We start from the raw sequence: 22,045 nt of genomic DNA on the forward strand, positions 1-22,045 counted from the left end.
TCTCTCTGGTGTGGCTGTATAGGGGTCCGGATCATTTTCTGACTTTGTTTCCGGCAGCAAGGAGATCAGGTAGGCATCTCAGCAGAGCTTGCTGAGGTGTGAGGTTGCCTGTTGTCTTTTTTGTGGGGCTGTTGCTCTGTTTATATTTAAGTTTCTGTCTGAATTTCAGGGACTATATTGTTTGTGTCTCTTTTTGCATTCATTTTGTGAAAAATTATTGCTGCAAGATTTATTGTGCAGTTTAAGGATTTTCTAGTTTAAAAAAAAAAAGTGTTTAAAATTCAAAGGGACAGTAACGTTTTTTATTTTATTAAAATTCTAATTTGAACTTTTTTATTGATTAAGGTTTTTTCCTTTGGAATAAGATGGTCCAAGATACCCTGCAAGCTGTTGCTTGTTCTCTATGTTTAAATACTAATGTTGAGCCTCCTATCCCTTTTTTGTTCCTCTTGTATTGAGAGAACATTACATTACAAGTATAGACTTTTTGATTCTGAGCCTTCATTGTCTAGGGCGGATCTTGTTCAGGAGACTCCTGTTCTGGCTAATCCGCAGCTTTCTCCTCATACGTCCCAATCTTCTGCAGTGCCCTGTGTTTCGTCTCAGGTTGGTTTTTCCTTGCAGGTTATGGCTACCCATATATATCCTCTGCAGTATCTGAGGCTTTGTCTGCTTTTCCTATGTTACAGGGGAAGCACAAGAGGAAGTATAAGGTTTCTAATTCTGTTACAATTGTCTCTAGTGTTTCTTCTCATAAGTCTGAGGAGGAAGATACTTCAGTATCATCTGAGGGTGAGATCTCGGATTCTGATAGTGTAAATCCTTCTTCTGAACCTGAGGTTGTTTTCTTTAGGTTTAAGCTGGAGCACCTCCGTTTGTTACTCAAGGAGGCTTTGGCTACCTTGGATGACTCTGAGGCATCAGTCATTTCCCTTCCTCGGTGGAAGTTTTTCCTATACCAGATCGTGTTCCAGATATTATTGCACAAGAATGGGAGAAGCCTGGGATTCCTTTTTCCTCCTCCTCCAAATTTTTAGGAAGATGTTTCCTATTGCTGATTCTATTAAGGAATCTTGGCAGATGGTTCCTAAGGTGGAGGGAGCAGTTTCCACTCTGACCAAGAGGACAACTATTCCTAATGAGGACAGCTGTTCCTTTAAAGATCCTATGGATAAGAAGTTGGAAGCTTTGCTTAAAAAGATTTATGTATTCCAGGGGTATCAATGGCAACCGGCTGCAAGTATTGCTACGTTTACTAGTGAGGGGACATATTGGTTTGATGCATTTTCTGATTCTATTGAGCAAGATTCTCCTCTTGAAGAAATTCAAGATAGAATCAAGGCTTTGAAGTTGGCTAATTCCTTTATTGCAAATGCTTCTCTGCAAGTCATCAAGTTGGAAGCTAAAATTTCTGGTTCCGGGCTTTATGGTTAAAATCCTGGTCTGCGCATGTGTCTCCTAAGTCTAAGCTTTTGTCTAATACTTACAAGGGTAAGACCTTGTTTGGGCCAGGTTTGGCTGAGATTATTTCTGATATTTCGGGAGGGAAGGGGCATTCTCTTCCTCAGGGTAAAAGAAATAAACAGAAGGGTCGGCAGAGTAGTTTTCGTTCCTTTCGTAACTTCTCTGGTAAATCTTCCTCTTCTTCCTCCAAGCAGGAACAGTCCAAGCCATCTTGGAAGTCAAATCAGTCTTGGAGTAAGGGGAAGCAGTCCAGGAAGCCTGTTGCTGACTCAAAATCAGCATGAAGGATCTGCCCCTGATCTGGGAATGGATCTTGTGGGGGGCAGACTCTCTTTCTTTGCTCAAGCTTGGGTTCGAGATGTTCAGGATCCCTGGGTGGTAGATATCGTGTCCCAGGGTTACAAACTGGAGTTCAAGAATTTTCCTCCCAGAGGCAGGTTTCTTCTCTCCAGGTTATCTGTAAACCAGATTAAAGGAGAGGCATTCTTACGTTGTGTTCAGAATCTTTCCAACATGGGAACATCCGGTTCAGGAACAGGGTCTGGGTTTTTATTCCAATCTCTTCGTCATTCCCAAAAAGGAGGGAACTTTCAGACCTATTTTAGATCTCAAGAGTGTAAACAAGTTTCTTTGGGTTCCGTCTTTCAAGATGGAAACTATTTGTTCCATTCTTCCTTTGGTTCAGGAAGGTCAATTCATGTCCACAGTGTATCTAAAGGATGCATATATTCCCATTCACAGGGATCATCACAGGTTCCTAAGATTTGCATTTCTAGACAAACATTTTCAGTTTGTAGCTCTTCCTTTTGGTCTGGCAACCGCTTCCAGAATTTTTTCGAAGGTCTTGGGAGCATTGTTGGCGGTGCTTCAATTGAAGGGTGTTGCAGTGGCTCCTTATCTGGACAACATTCTAGTCCATCTTTTCAACTAGCAAACTCCCACATGAAGTTGTTGTTGTCTTTTCTGCGCTCCCACGGTTGGAAGGTGAATTTAGGAAAAATGTCCTTAATTCCGGCTACAAGAGTGGTATTTTTGGGGACCATTATAGATTCTCTAGAGATGAAGCAAGAAAGTCAAAGATTTTCAATATGTGTCTTGTTCTTCAGTCCCTTCCTCGGCCGTCAGTGGCTCAGTGCATGGAGGTTATTAGTCTGATGGTTTCAGTCATGGACATCACTCTGTTTGCTCGGTTCCATCTCAGACCTCTGCATTTATGCTTGCTCAGGCAGTGGAACTGGAATTATGCGGATCTATCTCCAAAGATTGTTCTAGATCAGATGACCAGAGATTCTCTTCCATGGTGGTTGTCTCAGGATCTTCTCTCTCAGGGAACTTGCTTTCGCAAACCTGCCTGGGTGATTGTAACCACGGATGCCAGTTTGCTGGGCTGGGGTGCTGTCTGGGCTTCATTAAGGGCTCAGGGTCTATGGACTCAGGAGGAGTCGGTTCTTTCCAATAAATGTTTTGGAACTGAGAGCAATTTTCAATGCTCTTCTAGCCTGGCCTTAGCTAGCTTCAACACAGTTTATCAGGTTTCAGTCGGACAACATAACGTCAGTGGCTTATATCAATCATCAGTGAGGAACTCGGAGTTCCTTAGCCATGACAGAGGTAGCCAAGATTATTCAGTGGGCAGAGATTCACAACTGTTGTCTGTCTGCTATCCATGTTCCAGGGGTGGACAATTAGGAACTAGATTTTCTGAGCAGACAGACTTTTCATCCGGGGGATCGGGAACTTACTCCAGAGGTATTTTCCAGCTCGATTCTTAGTTGGGGGCAGCTGGAATTGGATCTCATGGCATCTTGTCAGGATACCGAGGTGCGGGTCGAGGTCAAAGGATCCTCAGGCTGTTCTGATAGATGCTCTGGCAGTTCCTTGGACTTTCAGTCTGGCATATGTGTTCCCTCTGTTTGTGCTTTTTCCTCGGGTCATTGCTTGGGTCAAACAGATGGCATCTGTGATTCTCATTGCTCTGGCGTGGCCTCGCAGAATCTGGGTTGCATATCTGGTGGAGATGTCATCCCTTCCACCTTGGCGTCTTCCATTAAGGAAGGACCGGCTTCTGCAGGGTCTATTTCTTCATCCAAATCTCGTTTCTCTGAAGCTGACTACTTGGAGATTGAACGCTTGATTCTTTTTAAGCGTGGTTTTTCTGATTCAGTCATTGATCCTATGATTCAGGCTCGTAAGCTTGTGACTAGGAAGATTTATTATAAGATTTGGCGTAAATATTTGTATTGGTGTGAATCCAAAGGCTACTCGTGGAGTAGAGTTAGGATTTCTAGGATTTTGTCTTTTCTCCAGGAGGGTTTGGAGAAAGGTTTATCTGCTAGTACCCTGAAGGGTCAAATTTCTGCTTTATCTATTTTATTGTACAAGCACCTGGCGGACATTTTTTTTGTCGGGCCTTGGTTAGAATTTGGCTTGTGTTTTAGTCTACTACTCCACCTTGGAGTCTTAATTTGGTTCTTAGAGTCCTTCAACACGCTCTCTGTTTGAACCTATGCATTCTTTGGATATTAAGATGTTATCTTGAAAGGTTTTGTTTCTGTTGGCTATTTCTCCGGCTCAAAGAGTTCCGGAGCTTTCAGCCATACAGTATGAATCGCCTTTTCTTATTTTTCACTCTGATAAGGTAGTTCTGCGTTCTGCGGTTTTCTTCCCAAGGTTGTTTCTGATAAGAATATTAATCAAGAGATTGTGCTTCCTTCCTTGTGTCCTAATCCTTCTTCTCATATGGAGCGTTTGTTGCACAACCTGGATGTGGTTCGTGCATTGAAATATTTTTTGCAGGCAACTAAGAATTTTCGCCAGTCTTCTTCTTTATATGTTGTCTTTTCTGGGAAGCGTAAGGGTAAGAAAGCTACGGCTACTTCTCTTTTGTTGTTGGTTGAGGAGTGTTATTCGCTTGGCATATGAGACTGCTGGTCAGAAGCCTCCTAAAAGAATCACGGCTCATTCCATAAAGGCTGTTTCATCTTCTTGGGCTTTCAAAAATGGAGCTTCTGTAGATCAGCTTTGCAAGGCTGCGACTTGATCATCTTTGCATACTTTTTCTAAATTTTACAAATTTAATACTTTTCCTTCAGCAGAGGCTTCTTTTGGGAGAAAGGTTTTTCAAGCAGTGGTGCTTTCTGTTTATGTTAACTGTCTTGTCCCTCCCTTATGATCCGTGTCCTCTAGCTTGGGTATTGGTTCTTAACAGTAATTAAGATGATCCGTGGACTCACCGTGTCATTAGAAAGAAAACATAATTTATTCTTACCTGATACATTTATTTATTTCTTGACACGTTGAGTCCACGGCCGCCCTGTTTTTCAGACAGTTTGCTTTTCTATAAACTTCAGGCATCTCTGCACCTTAGATAACTTCCTTTCTTCTTTCCTACACCTTGCGTTACTACTTTTTTCTCCATTTACCTTCGGTTGAATGGCTTGAGATTGTGGGTAGGGGGAATGGTATTTAAAAGCTTTTGCTGTGGTGCTCTTTGCCTCCTCCTGCAGGTCAGGAGTGATATTCCCAACAATAATTAAGATGATCCGTGGACTCACCGTGTCAAGAAATAAATACATTTATCAGGAAAGAATAAATTATGTTTTTTCCTTTGTTGCCTCTTCTACCTCGAGTAGTGGCCCGCATCAAGCAGGAGCAAGCTTTGACTATTCTAATTGCTCCTCCTGCGAAGGATGTGGTTTGCAGACCTGGTGGGGATGTCATCCTCTCCTCCATGGAGGTTACCTTGTCGCAGGGATCTGCTGGTACAAGGTCCTTTTGTTTATCAGAATCTAGATTCTCTGAGGGTGACTGCGTGGAGATTGAATGCTTAGTCCTAGCCAAGAGAGGTTTTTCTGAGAGGGTGATTGATACTCTCATTCAAGCTAGAGAGCCAGTCACCCATCGCATCTATCATAAGGTGTGGAGGACCTACTTATTCTGGTGTAAAGAACGTGGCTTCCCCTGGCATAAGGTCAGGGTATCCAGGATTCTTTCCTTTCTCCAGGACGGTTTGGAGATGGGACTTGCTGCTAGTTCCTTAAACGGGCAGATTTCGGCTCTATCGTTGTTACTAAACAAGAGGATCGCTGAGCTTCCTGATACAGTCTTTTGTTCAGGCTCTGTCTAGAATCAGTCCTGTGTTTAGACATTCCGCTCCTCCTTGGAGCTTGAATTTGGTTCTTAAGGTTTTGCATAGGACTCTGTTTGCATTTGGTTGACATTAAGTTACTGTCTTGGAAGGTTATTTTTCTATTGGCTATTGCTTCGGCATGCAGAGTCTCTGAGATGGCGGCCTTGCAATGTGAGCCTCCTTAACTAGTTTTTCACGCTGATAAGGCTGTTCTTCGCACTGGGTTGGGGTTTCTCCCTAAGGTTGTGTCTGATCACAACATCAATCAGGAGAATGTGGTTCCTTCTTTGTGTCCTAATCCTCCTCCTTCGAAGGAGCGATTACTTCATAATTTGGATGTGGTGCGGGCTTTGAAATTCTATCTTCAGGCTACTAAAGATTTTAGACAGACTTCTTCTTTGTTTGTTGTCTATTCCGGGAAGCGCAAAGGGCAGAAGACTTCTTCCTCTTCCCTATCTTTTTGGTTGAGGAGCATTATCCGCTTAGCATATGAGACAGCGGGACATAAGCCTCCTCAGAGTATTCTTCTTGGGCCTTCAAAAATAAGGCCTCTAGAAAGCAGATTTGTAGGGCGGCTATCTGGTCCTCCCTACATGATTTTTTAAAGTTTTACAAATTTGATTTGTTTGCTTCGTCTGAAGCAGCTTTTGGGAGAAAGGTTTTGCAGGATTTGGTGCCCTCAGAATACAGTACGCCTCTTCTTTTACCCTCCCGTTTTTCATTCAGTGTCCTCTAGAGCTTGGGTATATGTTTTCCACAAGTAAGGAATGAAGCCGTGGACTCTCCTCATATTAAGATGGAAAACTAAAATTGTGCTTAGCTGATAATTTCATTTCCATCTGTATGAGCAGAGTGCACGGTCCGTGTCTGTTTTCTCCATTGGGCGGACCAACATTTTTTGTCATTCTTCTGACACCCTTTATACCCTGATATTTCTCCTACTGTTCCTTGTTCCCTCGGCAGAATGACTGGGGGAGTGGTGGAAGTATTTAAACCTTTGGCTTGGGTGTCTTTGCCTCCTCCTGGTGGCAAGGTTCTGTATTCCCACAAGTAAGGAATGAAGCCGTGAACTTTCCTCATACAGATGGAAATTAAATTATCAGGTAAGCATAATTTTAGTTTTTTAGTCAGAGCGGTTGGATGCCGGATGCGCGCGCTTTGTAACTTCCTTTGCCGATATTGACACAGAGCTTTTGGAGCTTCATTAAGTGAGCAGTTCTTCTTAGTGATTCCCGGAGGGAAGGTAGGAGTACCTCAGCCTGTTGAGGTGTATAGGTTCCTTGGGGGCTTTCTTTTTTTCCGGAGCGTTATATCGCCCTGTGATTTAAAGGCACAGTACCCAAAAATTTATTTTATTTTTTCTTCAATGTCAATTGTCGAATTGGAGCAGGAGGCTGCTCCTTTAAACTCTTGTTTGTTATGTTTAGAGGCCCAAATTGTCTGCCCCCTTTCAATTTTGTTCCTCATGTGTTAAAAAGTCTTTAAAGTTTAAAGAGACTTTTTAATGAGCCTAATGTCTCTCAGGATGATGCTGTCCGGGGTATGCCACAGCTTTCTCCTCAAATGTCCCAAGCATTTTAGAGTCACATACAGTTTCCCGCAGTACCTTCATGCGTACCTTCATGTTCCCATTCAAAGGGATCATCATAAGTTTCTGAGATTTGCCTTTTTATACAAATTCTGGGCGCCATCTTTTCAACAAGTAAACTCTCATACAGAGATCTTGTTGTCTTTTCTATGTTCCCACGGATGGAAAGTGAATCTGGAGAAGAGTTCAGCTACAAGGGTAAGGACTATAATAGATTCTTTATAGATGAAAATATTTCTGACGGAGGTCAGAAAAGCCAAAATTCTTTCGTCTTGCCTCTCTCTCCAGTCTACTGTTTGGCCATCAGTAGCTCAATGTATGGAGGTAATTGGTCTGATGGTGGCTTCCATGGACATCATTCCCTTTGCTCGATTCCATTTGAGAGTTTTGCAGTTATGCATGCTCAGTCAATAGAACAGAGACCATGCAAATCTGTCTCAAAGGATAGATCTAGATCGGTCGACAAAAGACTCCCTCCCGTGGTGGCTTTCTCAGAAAAATCTGTCTCAGGGCACATGCTTTCGGAGACTATCCTGGGTGATTGTGTCCACGAACGCCAGCCTGCTGGTCTGGGGAGCAGTCTGGAACTTGTTAAAGGCACGAGGATTTTGGACTCGAGAGGAGTCTGCTCTCCCCATAAGCATCTTAGAGTTGATAGCGATTTACAATGCGCTGATGGCTTGGCCTCAGTTGTCCTTAGCCGGTTTATCAGGTTTCAGTCAGACAACATAACCTCAGTGGCTTACATCAATCACCAGGGAGGAACTCGGAGATCCTTAGCCATGAAGGAGGTGGCTCGGATTATTCAGTGGGCGGAAGCTCACAATTGTTTTCTATCTGCCATCCACATTCCAGGAGTGGACAACTGGGAAGCAGATTTTCTGAGCAGACAGAATTTTCATCCCTGGGCGTGGAAACTGCATCCGGAGGTGTTCTCCAATTTAACCCTCAAATGGGGGGTGCCGGAGCTAGATCTGATGGCGTCTCGGCAGAATGCCAAACTTCCAAGGTACGGTCCAAGGTCAAGGGATCCACAGGCCGTTCTGATAGATGCTCTGGTGGTCCCTTGGGACTTCAGGCTGGCATACCCGTTTCCTCTGTTTGCTCTCCTTCCACGAGTCATTGCTTGTATAAAACAGGAGAGAGGGTCAGTGATTTTAATAGCCTCTGCATGGCCTCGCAGGATCTGGTATGCGGACCTAGAGGAGATGTTGTTTCTCCCACGTTGGAGACTGCCTCTGAGGAAGGACTTTCTACTTCAGGGTCCCTTTCTTTTCCAAATCTTGTTTCTCTGATGCTGACTGTTTGAAGATTAAACACTTAATTCTTGCTAAGCGTGGTTTTTCTGAGCTGGTCATTGAGACCAAGTTTGTTACTAGACAGATTTACCATAAGATATGGCATAAATATCTTTATTGGTGTGAATCCAAGGGCTACTCTTGGAGTAGGGTAAGTATTCCTAGGATTTTGTCCTTTCTCCAGGAAGGTCTGGAAAAAGGTTTGTCAGTCAGTACCCTGAATGGTCAGATTTCTGCTCTATCTGTTTTGCTACATAAGCGCCTGGCGGATGTACCAAATGTGCAATCCTTTTGTCAGGCCTTGGTCAGAATCAGGCCTGTGTTTAAGTCAGTTGCTTCTCCGTGGAGCCTTTATCCTATTCTTAAGGTTTTGCAGCAGGCTCCATTTGAGCCAGTGCATTCCATAGATATTAAGTTGTTATCTTGGAAGGTTTTGTTTCTTATTGCCATCTCTTCTGCTTGGAGAGTTTCAGAACTCTCGGCTTTGCAGTGTGATTCGCCTTATCTTATCTTTCATGTCAATAAGGTGGTCCTTCGTACTAAGATTGGTTTCCTTCCTAAAGTTGTTTCTGATAGAAATATTAATCAGGAAATTGTTGTGCCTTCTCTAGGTCCTAATCATTCTTCTCATAAGGAACGGTTGTTGCACAACTTGGATGTTGTGCGTGCTCTAAAATTCTACTTACAGGCGACTAAGGATTTTTGCCAGTTTTCTGCCCTGTTTGTTTGTTTCTTTGGGAAACATAAAGGTCAGAAAGCTACTGCTACTTCTCTTTCTCTGGTTGAGAAGTATAATTTGTTTGGCCTATGAGACTGCTGGACAGCAGCCTCCTGAAAGAATTACAGCTCATTCCACTAGGGCTGTCTCTTCTTCTTGGGCTTTCAAAAATTAAGCTTCTTTGGATCAGATTTGCAAGGCTACAACTTGATCTTCTCTGCATACTTTTTCAAAATTTTGCAAATTTGATACTTTTGCCTCGGCTAAGGCCTCTTTTGGGAGAAAGGTTCTTCAAGCGGTGGTGCCTTCTGTTTAGGTTACCTGTCTTGACCTTCCCTAATCATCTGTGTTCTCTAGCTTGGGTATTGGTTCCCAACAGTAATTGATGATGCCGTGGACTCACCATATCTTAGGAAAGAAAACAAAATTTATGCTTACCCCGCCCTTTATTTTAACTAAAACCACAGACACCTCTACACCTTGCGTTACTCCTTTTTTCTCCATTTACCTTTGGTCGAATGACTGGGGTTTGTGGGAAGGAGAGTGATACTTAACAGCTTGACTGTGGTGCTCTTTGCCTCTTTCTGCTGGCCAGGAGTGATATTCCCAACAGTAATCGATGATGCCGTGGACTCACCATATCCGGAAAGAAAGAAATTTATCAGGTAAGCATACATTTTGTTTTTCTTCCTCTGCAACAGGATCTTTTGTCGCAAGGTCCATTTTTTCATCAGGATTTCAAATCTCTAAGCTTGATGGCATGGAGATTGAACACGTAGTTCATAGGCAGAGGGATTTTTAGAATCTGTTGTAGAGACTTTGATTCAGGCTTTTAAACCTGTGACTAGAAAAATCTATCATATGTTTGGAAGGCCTATATTTCGTAGTGTTCGGATCATGATTTTTTTCTTGCATTATTTTAGAATATCAAGCATTTTGCAATTTCTGCAGGATGTTTTGGATAAAGGTTTGTTCACTAGTTTCCTCAGATTTCTCCCCTTTAAGTTTTATTTCTTAAGAAGGTTTCTAATCTTCCTGATGTTTGTTTTGTGCAAGCATTATTCTGGATAAAACCTGTTATTAAACCAATTTCTTTCATGTAATTAGCAAGAGTCCATGAGCTAGTGACGTATGGGATATACATTCCTACCAGGAGGGGCAAAGTTTCCCAAACCTCAAAATGCCTATAAATACACCCCTCACCACACCCACAATTCAGTTTTTACAAACTTTGCCTCCTATGGAGGTGGTGAAGTAAGTTTGTGCTAGATTCTACGTTGATATGCGCTCCGCAGCAAGTTGGAGCCCGGTTTTCCTCTCAGCGTGCAGTGAATGTCAGAGGGATGTGAGGAGAGTATTGCCTATTTGAATGCAGTGATCTCCTTCTACGGGGTCTATTTCATAGGTTCTCTGTTATCGGTCGTAGAGATTCATCTCTTACCTCCCTTTTCAGATCGACGATATACTCTTATTTATATACCATTACCTCTGCTGATTCTCGTTTCAGTACTGGTTTGGCTTTCTACAAACATGTAGATGAGTGTCCTGGGGTAAGTAAATCTTATTTTCTGTGACACTCTAAGCTATGGTTGGGCACTTTGTTTATAAAGTTCTAAATATATGTATTCAAACATTTATTTGCCTTTGTTACAGAAGCATTAGTTATTTTGTTGTGAAGAGCTTATTTCCCAGCAGCAATGCCTGAACCAGCAAGCCAGCGCCTAAGAAGGGCTCCAAGAAAACTGTAACAAGTTTCATTTCATAAAGAGTTAACTCTTTTTTTTCAGCTTTTAGAAACTATTGTCTAATCACCTCTGGAGCCAGACTGCTAATTGATAAGATGAACTTGTAAACTTGTTATCTTAAGTACTGTAATCCTATTGTGGCCTGTCAAAGGACAGTGCTCTCTATCTAAATGTGTGATGGGGGATTTTGTGCTTCCCCCCCTCTCCCCCTGGGAGTGCCCTGTGTGCATGTAACCTTAATAAAAAGCAGGCTGGGCATCCCAGTCCTGAGTTCTTGTTTGACCCTCAATCGCAGCGTTGACTCGTTTTTGTGGGCAGAAGGGTATCCTAGCTGTACTGCAGCTAAGGGAGATTATTCTATATTTGCGAGACTCATATAGAATACTATGGAAAGCAGCTTCTCCCCTCTTTAGCAATAGGGATCCAGGCTACTAAGCGGTCCATCTCTCAGCGAGACTAAGGGTAACCGTAACATTTGGCGGCAGCGGCGGGATTTTCCTGGATTTCCTAGGAGAGGTACAGAACGGAAAAATTGAAGCGTACAACCCTAAAGGATTTACTTGAAAGCAGAGGGGGGTACGCCAGCAACCGGCCGAGGAGAGAGCTGATCGCAGAATTGACCGAACTGGATCAGAGCTTCACAATGGCGGAAACACCGACCACGATTAGTGACGAAAAAACCAGGATTGTTCGGGAAAGGCTCTCATTATACGGGCCGAACCCCTCCATGGAATTGGTACAGCAGTTGATGGCGGAGGCGGACGAGGATATACGAGAGACTCGAGCCCACGAACTCAACCTAGCGAACGCACACCGCAATGCTGAAGCCCCGCAGGTAATCATCCCTGTCGAAAATGCTGGGAGGCCCAAGATACCCTATGCGGCATTTCGACCCTTCCTAGAGAGCGAGACAGGGATTGATGAATATTTGGCGGACTTCGAAAGGCAATGTGCCCTGCACCAGATTCCCAACAGAGAGTGGCCCACGATATTGTCTGGGAAACTATCCGGGCGAGCCCTGGAAGCCTTTCGTACTCTGGGTGCTGAGGAAGTGACACAGTATGAGCTAGTTAAGGAGACACTGTTGCGACGGTACGCTGTAACTCCGGACACGTATCGCCGACAGTTTCGGGGCACGGAAAAGAAGCCTAACGATACCCATATGGAATGGGCGCACCGAATGCGGAGAGCGGCAAATCACTGGCTGAGCGGAAGTAAAGCGGTGACTGGGGAGGAAATTTTACAATTGTTTCTCTTAGAACATTTTTATAATGGCATGGAACAGCAAGGGAAGGAATGGCTGCGAGACAGGCGGCCTTCTACCTTAGAAGAAGCAGCCAAATTGGCCGATGAACATTATGACTCCCGTCTTCACGAACCCATGAACTACCGAGCTCCAGCACGGGTCGAACCCAGAGAGGTTTACCGTGCACCCCCTCGTGCTGAATTCCGAGCCCTGGTGCCCACAGGGCCCGTCCGACACTCAGGACCACCCAATAACAGCTCTGAGCGTCCCAGACCGACTTGCCACCGATGCAAGCAACCAGGGCATTTCATGGCTAGCTGCCCCCTTAATACGCACCAGACACCCAGGAATTACAATTACCCCTCTGGGTCCTATCGTCCGGACCGGGCCCTCTGTGTTAACCAAGAGGCCCCTATGGAGGGATATGTGGGGCCGCTTCACGAGGCAGACCCTGTATATGCTGCCTCAGATAACCGCCAGCACCATCGGCAGAGGGTATGGCTCGAGGGGCGATCTACCGAGGGATTGCGAGACACAGGGGCTACTATCACGCTGGTACAGAGTCATTTGGTGCCAGAGCACAAGCGATCCGGACAGACTGTGGCCGTTAGAGTGGCGGGGGGGGGATGTGTACAAAATTCCAACAGCTAAAGTGCATCTTGATTGGGGAGCGGGAAAGGGGGCTGTGAACGTGGGCCTAATGGATAATTTACCTGCCGAAGTACTACTGGGCAACGATTTGGGCCCCATGACTTCTGCCTATGCTCCAGTATGCAACAACGAGGCGGACCCAGTGACTACACGGGCCCAAGCCCGGACGGAGCGAGAGCTCTCACCAGTGCGGGAGACACAGGTAAGACCTACCCCGACCTTGCCTGACAGGTTAGGCCCCATACCCTGGGACACCCCAGATGCCTTCGAGGCAGAGTCTAAGACTGACCCGACCTTACAAAAGTACCGGGAACGAGCAGAGACCGGAGGGGGCGGGGCAGATAACGAAACATTCTTATGGGAAAAAGGGAAACTATACCGCTGGACAGAGAAAAGGGGACAGCGTAGGCGACAGCTGGTAGTGCCCCACAAATACCGTCAAGAAATCCTCAAAATAGGCCACGACATCCCCTTAGCAGGCCACCTAGCCGTTACCCGTACCCTACACCGCATTACTCACACGTTCTTTTGGCCAGGGGTGCACGCTGACGTTAGAACTTACTGTAACACCTGCGATGTGTGTCAACGAGTAGGAAGGCGAGGCGATCACCCTAAAGCCCAGCTAGTAAATATGCCCATTGTAGAGGAACCCTTCAGCCGGGTTGCTATTGACCTAGTGGGACCACTGGCTACCCCTAGTCCCTCCGGTAAGCGATACATTCTTACCGTAGTGGACTACGCTACCAGGTACCCAGAGGCTGTCGCCCTATCCAACATACAAGCGGATACGGTAGCGAATGCACTAGTACAGGTGTTCTCCCGGGTAGGATTTCCAAAAGAAATCCTATCCGACCGAGGCACCCAATTTACGGCTGAATTGACCCAACAACTCTGGCAGGTTTGCAAAATTAAGTCCCTCCTAAGCTCCCCATACCACCCCCAGACGAACGGGCTGTGTGAGAGGTTCAATGGGACCCTCAAGCAAATGCTCAAGACGTTCACTCAGGAATACCGAGACTGGGAACGCTTCCTGCCGCACCTCCTATTTGCTTATCGGGAGGTGCCCCAGGAAACGACAGGGTTCTCTCCCTTCGAGTTGCTCTACGGAAGAAAGGTACGGGGACCCCTAAACCTGATCCGGGAGCACTGGGAGGGAGAGATGGAGGCTGACGGTGTCCCAATTGTGCCATACGTGCTGGAACTCAGGGACCGAATGGAGCAATTAGCCAAATCCGTGCGGGCTAATCTCCAGTTGGCCCAGAGAAGACAGAAAGTATGGTACGATCGGGGGGCCCGAAAGAGAATCTTCACCATAGGACAAAAGGTGTTAGTACTTAAGCCGGTGAAGACAGACAAATTGCAGGCGTCCTGGCAGGGTCCCTACCAGATCGTAGAGAAAAGGGGAGACACCACTTATGTGATAGCTAGCTGCCACGACAACAATCTTAGAAAGACATTCCATGTAAACATGCTCAAGGAATATTTTGAGCGACCAGAGAACGTGACGGCCGTATGTTGTTCCCCTCAGGAAGACCCCGACAGTTTACCCATTCCAGACCTATTAGAAAAGAGCCTCCCCACAGGTATAGTGGCGCAGGTTCAGATAGGGGACCGACTTAGCCCCACTGAAAGGGAGCAGCTCAACCAACTCCTCCAGTCCAAACACCTCACCTTCTCCCCGAAGCCAGGGTACACTACTTTAACCACCCACCAGGTAGATACTCCGGGACAAGCTCCCTTGCGCCAGGCTCCGTACCGAATCCCCGAAGCAGTTAGGACAGGAATGAAGAAGGAGATCGATGAGATGCTCCAGCTCAGGGTAATTGAGCCCTCCGATAGTCCCTGGGCCTCCCCAGTTGTCTTGGTGCCCAAGAAAGATGGGACCACCCGGTTCTGCGTAGACTATCGGAGGCTCAATGAAAATACCGTGACGGACGCTTACCCTATGCCCAGGGTAGACGAGCTACTCGATCGTATAGCCAGGGGAAATTACCTGACCACTATTGACCTCTGCAAAGGTTACTGGCAGATTCCCCTGGCCCCGGAGGCTATCCCCAAGTCGGCATTCGTCACCCCATTCGGCTTATATCAGTTTAGGGTAATGCCGTTTGGGATGAAGAATGCCCCAGCTACATTCCAGCGCTTGGTGGATAGGCTCCTGGATGGCTTCCAGAGTTTTGCTTGCGCCTACCTGGACGACATAGCGATCCACAGTGAGTCCTGGGAGGACCACTTAGCTCATGTGGGAATGGTTCTGGATCAGATCCGGGCTGCTGGCCTGACTCTGAAGCCAGAAAAATGCCACTTTGGGATGGCCGAGGTACAGTACCTGGGTCACCGGGTGGGGTGTGGAAAGCAGCGACCAGAGCCGGCCAAAATAGAAGCTGTCGCCAATTGGCCCACCCCCATCACTAAGACTCAGGTCCTAGCCTTCCTGGGCACGGCAGGGTACTATAGACGGTTCGTACCAGACTACAGCACACTTGCCAAACCCCTGACTGACTTGACCAAGAAGAACTTACCTCGACAGGTCCTGTGGTCTCCCCACTGTGAAACGGCTTTCCAGGCTCTCAAAAATGCTCTAATTAACGCTCCTGTCTTGGCGGCCCCAGCCCTTAACAAACGTTTTATCGTCCATACCGATGCTTCCATGTTCGGGCTGGGAGCCGTCCTCAGCCAAGTAGGCGAAGATGGAGGGGAGCATCCAGTTGCCTACATCAGCCGGAAGCTCCTGCCCCGCGAAGTCAGCTATGCAGCGGTCGAAAAGGAGTGTTTGGCTTTGGTGTGGGCATTAAAGAAATTGACTCCCTATTTATATGGTCAGGAGTTCACTCTGGTCACCGACCATAACCCGTTGGTGTGGCTGAACCGGGTCTCTGGAGATAACGGCAGGCTATTACGTTGGAGCTTATCGTTGCAAACCTTCAATTTCACCATTACTTACAGACCTGGGAAACAGAATGGCAACGCCGACGGGTTGTCCAGACAAACCGACCTCAGCCCCGCATAACCAGCGGTCTGGACAGCCTTAGTCTGCCCCGAAAAGGGGTCAGACCGTGTCTGCCAGAGTGTTCCACAGAAAGGGAGCAATGTTACAGAAGCATTAGTTATTTTGTTGTGAAGAGCTTATTTCCCAGCAGCAATGCCTGAACCAGCAAGCCAGCGCCTAAGAAGGGCTCCAAGAAAACTGTAACAAGTTTCATTTCATAAAGAGTTAACTCTTTTTTTTCAGCTTTTAGAAACTATTGTCTAATCACCTCTGGAGCCAGACTGCTAATTGATAAGATGAACTTGTAAACTTGTTATCTTAAGTACTGTAATCCTATTGTGGCCTGTCAAAGGACAGTGCTCTCTATCTAAATGTGTGATGGGGGATTTTGTGCTTCCCCCCCTCTCCCCCTGGGAGTGCCCTGTGTGCATGTAACCTTAATAAAAAGCAGGCTGGGCATCCCAGTCCTGAGTTCTTGTTTGACCCTCAATCGCAGCGTTGACTCGTTTTTGTGGGCAGAAGGGTATCCTAGCTGTACTGCAGCTAAGGGAGATTATTCTATATTTGCGAGACTCATATAGAATACTATGGAAAGCAGCTTCTCCCCTCTTTAGCAATAGGGATCCAGGCTACTAAGCGGTCCATCTCTCAGCGAGACTAAGGGTAACCGTAACAGCCTTGACTCAGAATATTCAACATTCCTTATTTTCAGACAGTCAGTTTCATATTTGGGATAATGCATTTGAATCAAACATTTTTTCTTACCTTAAAAATTTGACTCTTTTTTCCTTGTGGGCTGTTAGGCTCGCGGGGGCTGAAAATGCTTCATTTTATTGCGTCATTCTTGGCGCGGATTTTTTTGGAGCAAAAAATCTTTTCCGTTTCCGGCGTCATACGTGTCGCCGGAAGTTGCGTCATTTTTTGATGTTCTTTTGCGCCAAAAATGTCAGCGTTCCGGATGTGGCGTCATTTTTGGCGCCAAAAGCATTTAGGCGCCAAATAATGTGGGCGTCTTATTTGGCGCTAAAAAATATGGGCGTCGCTTTTGTCTCCACATTATTTAAGTCTCATTTTTCATTGCTTCTGATTGCTAGAAGCTTGTTCTATGGCATTTTTTCCCATTCCTGAAACTGTCATTTAAGGAATTTGATCAATTTTGCTTTATATGTTGTTTTTTCTCTTACATATTCCAAGATGTCTCACGTTGCATCTGAGTCAGAAGATACTTCAGGAAAATCGCTGTCTAGTGCTGGAACTACCAAAGCTAAGTGTATCTGCTGTAAACTTTTGGTAGCTATTCCTCCGGCTGTTGTTTGTATTAATTGTCATGACAAACTTGTTAAAGCAGATAATATTTCCTTTAGTAATGTACCATTGCCTGTTGCAGTTCCCTCAACATCTAAGGTGCAGAATGTTCCTGATAACATAAGAGATTTTGTTTCTGAATCCATCAAGAAGGCTATGTCTGTTATTTCTCCTTCTAGAAAACATAAAAAATCTTTTAAAACTTCTCTCCCTACAGATGAATTTTTAAATGAACATCATCATTCTGATTCTGATGACTCTTCTGGTTCAGAGGATTCTGTCTCAGAGATTGATGCTGATAAATCTTCATATTTATTTAAAATGGAATTTATTCGTTCTTTACTTAAAGAAGTACTAATTGCTTTAGAAATAGAGGATTCTGGTCCTCTTGATACTAATTCTAAACGTTTAGATAAGGTATTTAAATCTCCTGTGGTTATTCCAGAAGTTTTTCCTGTTCCTAATGCTATTTCTGAAGTAATTTCTAAAGAATGGGATAAATTGGGTAATTCATTTACTCCTTCTAAACGTTTTAAGCAATTATATCCTGTGCCGTCTGACAGATTAGAATTTTGGGACAAAATCCCTAGAGTTGATGGGGCTATTTCTACCCTTGCTAAACGTACTACTATTCCTACGTCAGATGGTACTTCGTTTAAGGATCCTTTAGATAGGAAAATTGAATCCTTTCTAAGAAAAGCTTATCTGTGTTCAGGTAATCTTCTTAGACCTGCTATATCATTGGCTGATGTTGCTGCAGCTTCAACTTTTTGGTTGGAAACTTTAGCGCAACAAGTAACGGATCATGATTCTCATAATATTATTATTCTTCTTCAGCATGCTAATAATTTTATCTGTGATGCCATTTTTGATATTATCAGAGTTGATGTCAGGTTTATGTCTCTAGCTATTTTAGCTAAAAGAGCTTTATGGCTTAAGACTTGGAATGCTGATATGGCTTCTAAATCAACTCTACTTTCCATTTCTTTCCAGGGTAACAAATTGTTTGGTTCTCAGTTGGATTCTATTATCTCAACTGTTACTGGTGGGAAAGGAACTTTTTTACCACAGGATAAAAAATCTAAGGGTAAAAACAGGGCTAATAATCGTTTTCGTTCCTTTCGTTTCAACAAAGAACAAAAGCCTGATCCTTCATCCTCAGGAGCAGTTTCAGTTTGGAAACCATCTCCAGTCTGGAATAAATCCAAGCCTTCTAGAAAGGCAAAGCCTGCTTCTAAGTCCACATGAAGGTGCGGCCCTCATTCCAGCTCAGCTGGTAGGGGGCAGGTTACGTTTTTTCAAAGAAATTTGGATCAATTCTGTTCACAATCTTTGGATTCAGAACATAGTTTCAGAAGGGTACAGAATTGGTTTCAAGATGAGACCTCCTGCAAAGAGATTTTTTCTTTCCCGTGTCCCAGTAAATCCAGTGAAAGCTCAAGCATTTCTGAATTGTGTTTCAGATCTAGAGTTGGCTGGAGTAATTATGCCAGTTCCAGTTTCGGAACAGGGGATGGGGTTTTATTCGAATCTCTTCATTGTACCAAAGAAGGAGAATTCCTTCAGACCAGTTCTGGATCTAAAAATATTGAATCGTTATGTAAGGATACCAACGTTCAAAATGGTAACTGTAAGGACTATCTTGCCTTTTGTTCAGCAAGGGCATTATATGTCCACAATAGATTTACAGGATGCATATCTGCATATTCCGATTCATCCAGATCATTATCAGTTCCTGACATTCTCTTTTCTGGACAAGCATTACCAGTTTGTGGCTCTGCCGTTTGGCCTAGCTACAGCTCCAAGAATTTTTACAAAGGTTCTCGGTGCCCTTCTGTCTGTAATCAGAGAACAGGGTATTGTGGTATTTCCTTATTTGGACGATATCTTGGTACTTGCTCAGTCTTTACATTTAGCAGAATCTCATACGAATCGACTTGTGTTGTTTCTTCAAAATCATGGTTGGAGGATCAATTTACCAAAAAGTTCATTGATTCCTCAGACAAGGGTAACCTTTCTGGGTTTCCAGATAGATTCAGTGTCCATGACTCTGTCTTTGACAGACAAGAGACGTCTAAAATTGATTTCAGCTTGTCGAAATCTTCAGTCTCAATCATTCCCTTCGGTAGCCTTATGCATGGAAATTCTAGGTCTTATGACTGCTGCATCGGACGCGATCCCCTTTGCTCGTTTTCACATGCGACCTCTTCAGCTCTGTATGCTGAATCAATGGTGCAAGGATTACACAAAGATATCTCAATTAATATTTTTAAAACCGATTGTACGACACTCTCTAACGTGGTGGACAGATCACCATCGTTTAATTCAGGGGGCTTCTTTTGTGCTTCCGACCTGGACTGTAATTTCAACAGATGCAAGTCTCACAGGTTGGGGAGCAGTGTGGGGATCCCTGATAGCACAAGGAGTTTGGGAATCTCAGGAGGTGAGATTACCAATCAATATTTTGGAACTCCGTGCAATTTTCAGAGCTCTTCAGTTTTGGCCTCTTCTGAAGAGAGAATCGTTCATTTGTTTTCAGACAGACAATGTCACAACTGTGGCATACATCAATCATCAAGGGGGGACTCACAGTCCTCTGGCTATGAAAGAAGTATCTCGAATTCTGGTTTGGGCGGAATCCAGCTCCTGTCTAATCTCTGCGGTTCATATCCCAGGTATAGACAATTGGGAAGCGGATTATCTCAGTCACCAAACGTTGCATCCGGGCGAATGGTCTCTTCACCCAGAGGTATTTCTTCAGATTGTTCAAATGTGGGAACTTCCAGAAATAGATCTGATGGCGTCTCATCTAAACAAGAAACTTCCCAGGTATCTGTCCAGATCCCGGGATCCTCAGGCGGAGGCAGTGGATGCATTATCACTTCCTTGGAAGTATCATCCTGCCTATATCTTTCCGCCTCTAGTTCTTCTTCCAAGAGTAATCTCCAAGATTCTGAAGGAATGCTCATTTGTTCTGCTGGTAGCTCCGGCATGGCCTCACAGGTTTTGGTATGCGGATCTTGTCCGGATGGCCTCTTGCCAACCGTGGACTCTTCCGTTAAGACCAGACCTTCTGTCGCAAGGTCCTTTTTTCCATCAGGATCTGAAATCCTTAAATTTAAAGGTATGGAGATTGAACGCTTGATTCTTGGTCAAAGAGGTTTCTCTGACTCTGTGATTAATACTATGTTACAGGCGCGTAAATCTGTATCTAGAGAGATATATTATAGAGTCTGGAAGACCTATATTTCTTGGTGTCTTTCTCATCATTTTTCTTGGCATTCTTTTAGAATACCGAGAATTTTACAGTTTCTTCAGGATGGTTTAGATAAGGATTTGTCCGCAAGTTCCTTGAAAGGTCAAATCTCTGCTCTTTCTGTTCTTTTTCACAGAAAGATTGCTATTCTTCCTGATATTCATTGTTTTGTTCAAGCTTTGGTTCGTATAAAACCTGTCATTAAGTCAATTTCTCCTCCTTGGAGTTTGAATTTGGTTCTGGGGGCTCTTCAAGCTCCTCCGTTTGAACCTATGCATTCATTGGACATTAAATTACTTTCTTGGAAAGTTTTGTTCCTTTTGGCAATCTCTTCTGCCAGAAGAGTTTCTGAATTATCTGCTCTTTCTTGTGAGTCTCCTTTTCTGATTTTTCATCAGGATAAGGCGGTGTTGCGAACTTCTTTTGAATTTTTACCTAAAGTTGTGAATTCCAACAACATTAGTAGAGAAATTGTGGTTCCTTCATTATGTCCTAATCCTAAGAATTCTAAGGAGAAATCGTTGCATTCTTTGGATGTTGTTAGAGCTTTGAAATATTATGTTGAAGCTACTAAGTCTTTCCGAAAGACTTCTAGTTTATTTGTTATCTTTTCCGGTTCTAGAAAAGGCCAGAAAAGCTTCTGCCATTTCTTTGGCATCTTGGTTGAAATCTTTAATTCATCTTGCCTATGTTGAGTCGGGTAAAACTCCGCCTCAGAGGATCACAGCTCATTCTACTAGGTCAGTTTCTACTTCCTGGGCGTTTAGGAATGAAGCTTCGATTGATCAGATTTGCAAAGCAGCAACTTGGTCCTCTTTGCATACTTTTACTAAATTCTACCATTTTGATGTATTTTCTTCTTCTGAAGCAGTTTTTGGTCGAAAAGTACTTCAGGCAGCGGTTTCAGTTTGAATCTTCTGCTTATGTTTTTCATTAAACTTTATTTTGGGTGTGGATTATTTTCAGCAGGAATTGGCTGTCTTTATTTTATCCCTCCCTCTCTAGTGACTCTTGTGTGGAAGATCCACATCTTGGGTAGTCATTATCCCATACGTCACTAGCTCATGGACTCTTGCTAATTACATGAAAGAAAACATAATTTATGTAAGAACTTACCTGATAAATTCATTTCTTTCATATTAGCAAGAGTCCATGAGGCCCGCCCTTTTTTTGTGGTGGTTATGATTTTTGTATAAAGCACAATTATTCCAATTCCTTATTTTATATGCTTTCGCACTTTTTTATCACCCCACTTCTTGGCTATTCGTTAAACTGAATTGTGGGTGTGGTGAGGGGTGTATTTATAGGCATTTTGAGGTTTGGGAAACTTTGCCCCTCCTTGTAGGAATGTATATCCCATACGTCACTAGCTCATGGACTCTTGCTAATATGAAAGAAATGAATTTATCAGGTAAGTTCTTACATAAATTATGTTTTCTCCTCCCTGGATTCTTAACCTGGTTTTAAAGGTTTTCTTTCATGTAATTAGCAAGAGTCCATGAGCTAGTGACGTATGGGATATACATTCCTACCAGGAGGGGCAAAGTTTCCCAAACCTCAAAATGCCTATAAATACACCCCTCACCACACCCACAATTCAGTTTTACAAACTTTGCCTCCCGTGGAGGTGGTGAAGTAAGTTTGTGCTAGATTCTT

General features: G+C 44.2%; 1 protein-coding gene across 1 annotated transcript in view; it reads left to right on the forward strand.

Moving 5' to 3' along the window:
- Positions 1-22,045, forward strand: part of PRIM2 (DNA primase subunit 2) — a 513,890-nt gene that overhangs the window by 429,479 nt on the left and 62,366 nt on the right. The gene's annotated exons all lie outside the window — the stretch shown is intronic.

This window comes from Bombina bombina, chromosome 4 (assembly GCF_027579735.1).
Source record: "Bombina bombina isolate aBomBom1 chromosome 4, aBomBom1.pri, whole genome shotgun sequence".
Taxonomy (NCBI): Eukaryota; Metazoa; Chordata; class Amphibia; order Anura; family Bombinatoridae; genus Bombina; species Bombina bombina.